Source organism: Cherax quadricarinatus, chromosome 37 (genome assembly GCF_038502225.1).
Source record: "Cherax quadricarinatus isolate ZL_2023a chromosome 37, ASM3850222v1, whole genome shotgun sequence".
Taxonomy (NCBI): Eukaryota; Metazoa; Arthropoda; class Malacostraca; order Decapoda; family Parastacidae; genus Cherax; species Cherax quadricarinatus.
In genome coordinates this window covers 17,670,872-17,677,292 of record NC_091328.1, presented here as the reverse complement: position 1 = coordinate 17,677,292, position 6,421 = coordinate 17,670,872, and positions in this window count along the sequence as shown.

Sequence of the window (6,421 nt, the reverse complement as noted above, 5' to 3'; positions counted from 1 at the left end):
TGAACATATCCTGAAGGTACACACATTACGCTTTGCGGACATATCAAGTTGACACGTAAATGTAAGTTTCACTCACGTGTGAGCTAGGCCAAGTCTTGTCTTATGGGCAAAAAACATATGCAAATTATGGCTTAAATTTATAGAGCCCTTCACTCGCGTTGGCGCCCCTTAACCCCCTTCACCAACATAAGTACCCTTTCCCTCCCCTTCACCAACATAAGTACCCCCTTCCCTCCCCTTCACCAACATAAGTACCCCCTTCCCTGTCCTTCAGTATGAATACCCCGCCTTCCCTCCCCTTCAACACAGGCATCCCCACCTTCCGTCCCATGCACAAACATAAGGAACCCCTTGTCTCCCTTTCACTAGCATAGGTTCTCCTAGTCTCTTCTCTACACAAACAGGCTTCCTTTCCCTTTCCTTCACCAATATTGGGTTTGGAACACTTGACTGTTCTGCAGAAGGTTGACTGGTAGTGAGGTAGCACTGCAAATAGCAGAGCAGGTTGAAGACAAACACCGCTGGCTATCGTGATTTAATAGGATTCTGCACAACGAGGCCAAGTGTGGTAGGAGGGAAGCCAGAGCCAGGGCGTGGGAGAGAGAGGTGTGGGTGGGTCGAAGGTCAGTCGGTCAGTGAGGGCTGACCCATGTGTTGAGCGGCTCTCAGCGCTAGGGTCACACGGTCAGTGAGGACTGACCCATGTGTTGAGCGGCTCTCAGCACTAGGGTCACACGGTCAGTGAGGACTGACCCATGTGTTGAGCGGCTCTCAGCGCTAGGGTCACACGGTCAGTGAGGACTGACCCATGTGTTGAGCGGCTCTCAGCGCTAGGGTCACACGGTCAGTGAGGACTGACCCATGTGTTGAGCGGCTCTCAGCGCTACGGTCACACGGTCAGTGAGGGCTGACCCATGTGTTGAGCGGCTCTCAGCACTAGGGTCACACGGTCAGTGAGGACTGACCCATGTGTTGAGCGGCTCTCAGCGCTAGGGTCACACGGTCAGTGAGGGCTGACCCATGTGTTGAGCAGCTCTCAGCGCTAGGGTCACACGGTCAGTGAGGACTGACCCATATGTTGAGCGGCTCTCAGCGCTTTTTTTTTGATCTTGAGATGTGGCCGTCAAGACCAAACCAAACCTGATCGTCAAGTCCATTATGGCAGGCCAGCAGTCTGCCTGAGACCCGCTTCTTCTAAAAAATGCAATGCTCCAAGATTCTTCCATCCCTCTTATTGCCTAAAATTAAATTAAACTGGAAGTCTTCGACTCCCAGGGCGAGTGGAAATGTTGGGCATGTTTCCTTACATCTGTTGCCCCTATTTACCTAACAGTAAATAGGTACCTGGGTGGTAGCTGACTGCCGTGAATGGAGATGTTAGTATACCTTAGGGCTGGGCTTTGAAATAACCTGAGGTAGGATAACTGATTTTAGCCTGTAAATGAGCTGAAGTAGAATAACATCTCAATCTGTAATCAGGCTGAGGTAGGATGACATTTTAACCGGTAATTCAGCTGAGGTAGAATAACATCTTAACCTGTAATTAAGATGATGTAGGATAACGTTTTAACCGGTAATTAAGCTGAGGTAAGATAACATTTTAATATATAAATGAAATGAGGTAGAATAGCAGATCTTACCCTCTAAATTCGGATGTTTAAAAATTCCTCCAGCTGTGTAGGATAGTGTAGCCGCTGTCGCATCATAACAAGAGCAGCTGATTCTGCTGTCCCTGTTCACCCATCATTGTAAACTGGGTACCTGGGTGTTAGTGGACTGGTGTGGGTCGCATCCTGGGACAAAACTGACCTAATTTGCCCGAAATGCTCTGCATAACAAGCAGCTTTCTATATAGTAGTATGTCATTGATGTCAGCTAGGACTGTATACCTTGTACATGTAGCAAATAAAGATATTATTATATAATATTATTATTAATGGTGTGTATCCTGTGGGCTCTTTAATTTTAAATACTTTAGAACGTTTTTTTTTTTGGGGGGGAAGAGGGGGAATTAATAGTAACTATTATTATTATTATTATTATAAAAAATACCAGAAGTTTCTAAAGATACTTCAGTAGCAAATGATTTATGGGAGTCACTTTGTCAGATAACTTTGTATCATCCTGAAGCAGGAAGCTTCTGTTGCAGTCACAACAATGAAAATTTATCTTTGCTTACTTATACTCGCACGTGTCTGGTTACAACAGTGGCAGGAGGAGGAGGAAGAGGGGGGAAAAGAAAAGGAGGAAGAGGATTTGAAGGAAATTGAGGAGGAAAGTTGGTTGTGAAGGACTACAGCATTTGATGTAAGCTTATAGACCTGCTGTACGCTTGATGTCAAATGTTGGCTTAGAGAACAGCTGTAGGCTTATTGACCAGCTTTATATAAGCTTAAAAGTCAGCTATATGCTTAAGGACCGGCTATTGGCTTGAGTGCCAGCTATCGGCTTAATGGCCGGCTATCAGCTACATTTACTTAAATTTCCAGTTGAAAAGAAGATATTAAGTGTATATCCCAGCAGACAGCACCGAAGGCGGCCATGTTATGAGATTCAGATAGAGATATTAAAAAAAATGGGCGAAAAAGAATTACTGTATAATTGTTATAGATTCCGTCACACATTGGATTGCTCCATCATGATAGGGTTGATAAGTTAGCCACAGAAAGGTACCCCTAAAGGAAAATGTAGCTACCTTGACATGTTTACACTGTTCTCCACATCCTTTATTGCAAGTTTTGTTCTCGACGGGTCTCGGTTGCTTCTGGCAGTGTGGTTCAGCCGGGTTTTTAACCACCAGCATCGACCTTGATCCATTCCAGTCTTGAGAAGATGGAAGTTCGTTTGTGTTATGGATCAGTGTTTTTTGAGTTGGGGAAATTCCGTATTTTTGTTTGCTTCGTTCGTGCAGCAGTATAACTTGTCACTACAAACTCTAGCGAAGAGTCAGGAGAAGCAGCTCAGGCACATCATCAAAGGCTTCCCATGCAGTCTTCTTGTCCTTTCCATTAAAAGATAACATGATATCGCATCCAGTAAATGCATGGATCCTAGGCAAGGCCAGGTTTCAGTTGAACCCCAGTGCCTGTGCCATCAGATAAAGCAAGTTCTTCCCGACACCAAATGCAGTAAGACAGACAATGGTTATAAATGACCATAATTTTTAAAGGGGTGGACCGGTAAGCCAGCGGAAGGCCTCGGTCAGATGACCAAAAGCTCCAAAGGCGGGTCATCATCTGACTAAGACCCGCGTCAGGAAACATTTGTCCTGTTTCCTGACGAACCTTACCTAACCTAACCTAACCAAATGCAGTCCACAATTCAAGGATGTTAAGGCACTCGGCTTGAGGCTACTGCCAGTACTGTACATCTATGTCAGCTGCATTCTGAAACCCTTCTATACCCTTGCTACGTGGGGGAAATATTCGACTGTCACTTTCAATGTCTGCATTGATCAAGACCAGACACCTCTCGGGGTTGAACACACAAAACATTAGTGTAATATGTCTGATTGATAAGGTTGTTTAATAGGATGTCAATAGCTGCAATAGTCTCTCTCCTCCAGGAATGAGAAAAGCTCATCTTTGTTTGCATTAATTTGAAGAAATTCCTACTAGTTTCCAGAAACTGAAGATGATCGCTCAACACGTCTTGCCTCTATTACTACGAGATTCAGTCTTTACTTCCAGGCAAGTACTCATCCATCACAGCCTCAACTCTTCTAACATGCTGTAGGTTGGATATTATCTGCAGTATCAACGCGCGTTGTGCATGGTCAGCCTCTTTGCAGCTCTCTGAAATATAAACTTGCATTTTGGATGCCAAATATTTTCCTTTATTGGATCCTGGTACTCCAATTAGACTACGAGGTCCAACTCGGTACCTTTTATTTTTTTTCAATTGTCCCATTAAAGACAACGATGGTAATCATACCTGGCTTTCATACTGATGAAAGAATTCGTCTATATCTAGATGACGTATCTGTAGTGCTACGTAGAGCCTAGAGAAGAGTTTGAAAATAGGAACAGCAAGATTATCCACGTGAACTTCCTAAATATAGGAATCTAGTCCAGGTAATGCAGTGTTATGATTGATGTTTTGTATTTGATTCTTAAGGTGGTTTTGGGTCTATTCCTTTGTTATACAGAGACAAACGACACTGGACATGGTACATTGCCTCTTGGGCCATAAAGTTCATTTTAATGTAGTTCAGCGAGCAGCAGTTGTCTTACAGTTTGAAAGCGCATTGTCTCATGAGGACATCAGATTCAACTGTCTATACATTGTTCAAGTCTGCCCATCTGCAATTTTCTCACAGAAGTATGATTCTGTAGAAATGTGTTACTGATGTTCCATACTCTTGAGTGGTTACCTTTGTTTTCTGAAGCGATTAGTGCTGATTCAAGGCACTTGCGTCTGCGGAAAGTAGTTTCTTCGACTCAGGGACGCCCGATTAGTGATCGAAGAAACTAATTTCCGCAGACGCAAGTGCCTTGAATCAACACTAATCGCTGTTTCTAATACAATTAAACAAAACAAAGGCAGCTTCACCATCTCCGGAGTCTTAGCAAGAATCCTATGAAAACAGTAAACCCTGCCATCACATAGTCTCTCCTGCTAATACTACACGAGGACATTACAGAGAATGGTCTTTGAAACAGGCCTTCTCTAATCCAGCCTCCAACAGAAATATTTGTCTAGCCTATTTTTATTTTTTTTTTATTATCACACTGGCCGATTCCCACCAAGGCAGGGTGGCCCGAAAAAGAAAAACTTTCACCATCATTCACTCCATCACTGTCTTGCCAGAAGGGTGCTTTACACTACAGTTTTTAAACTGCAACATTAACACCCCTCCAGAGTGCAGGCACTGTACTGTATTTTTATATTACCCAATAATAACTTTTATATCCTTTTACTCATGTGCAAGTTAATTGTTCTACCATATTGTATTACTTCTACTACTACAGCTCTTGTCACTGCCACTACTACCACCACTAATATTGCACCTCACTCTGAGCCTATATATACCCTCTGTGTCCGTGGACCGTTTGTAACGGCTTGATAAAGCTCCTGGTGAGCGAAACGTTGCCACAATAAAATGTCACATTAGTTGCACTTGTGTCCTTTTACTTTACATATCACTGGTAATTCTACCAACATATATACAAAGGTATCTTTATTGCTGGAACGTTTCGCTTGCACAACAGGCTTTTTCAGTCGAGTAAATTCGAATATCAGGCTGGAAACAGTAAAAGAAGTTGTTTTGAGGGGATGATAACGTCAAGTCTGTTGTGTAGGCGAAACGTTTCGGCAATAGGATACCCGTGTTGTACGTGTCTCATTCTTCACCAATACATAAGTTTATGATTAGAAGTAATATTCAAAACAGTTCGACAGAAAATATTCTTTCTCATAATGTGCTCATGATTCCCACCCATAAATATGTCAAGATGGCAGAGTAATACACAGTATCACATCCCTTGTTGCTTATTGTTAGATATTCATGCCGAACGCAGCTCTAACATTAACACATTATTTCAGTAAATAATACGGTATCATTTAAGAATATATAAGCGATTTGCTTAGCTTCAATATATTCATACGATAATCCAGTGTGTATATATATACACAGAATATCATATCAGGTAGATTTTAATAGATTCCAAGACCAGATAATAATTAAAAGAAAAAAAACAAGTGAATGCACATATGATTTCAGAATTTATAGCTATTTCGAGTAAGGCTGCCATTTTTTTCTATAGGGGAAAAAGCTGCGGTGGCCTAATGTGCGAAATATCTTTCTTTGGACACAATTCTGTACGAAAGATTAGGCTTTTGTTATGAAACCGACAGTTCTTCCTGTCTGCTGGGATATAGTTGTGGCTGCAGGTAAACGTGGAGTGAAGTATAGCAGGAGGAAGAAGGTTGAGAAGAGGAAAACAAGGCAGGGATCAGGAAGGGATGTGGGTGTAAGGCAAGACAGAAGAAAGAGTAGACAGTGGTGGTACACCAGCCGTCAATACGTCAATATGTCATTCTATTACGTTAATTTCCTTACAAAATTTCCAGCGTCAATTTCTTTGCCCTATTTGCAGATTTACAAATATTATAGTCTTTATTTTAACTTAAAAGAGACTGATTTAGGTTAGGTTACATACACCTGTAAAGGCACGTATATAATCACAAATAAGCAAATTAACAGGTGGTCGTGATCTGGTATGCAGAGGATGTATAAGAGTATACCGTGAAGTGTCTCAGTGCATATATACTAAGAGTATAGTCCTTTCCTCTAGAGATTAAAGTATTCTTAACTGTTGGTAAATGACCCTTGTGCAATCGATAAGCTTTAAACCTCATTAATCTACCATCCAACATCTGGCAAAGAGATGGCCGAAAAAGAAAGAGGCAGCTTTCAAAT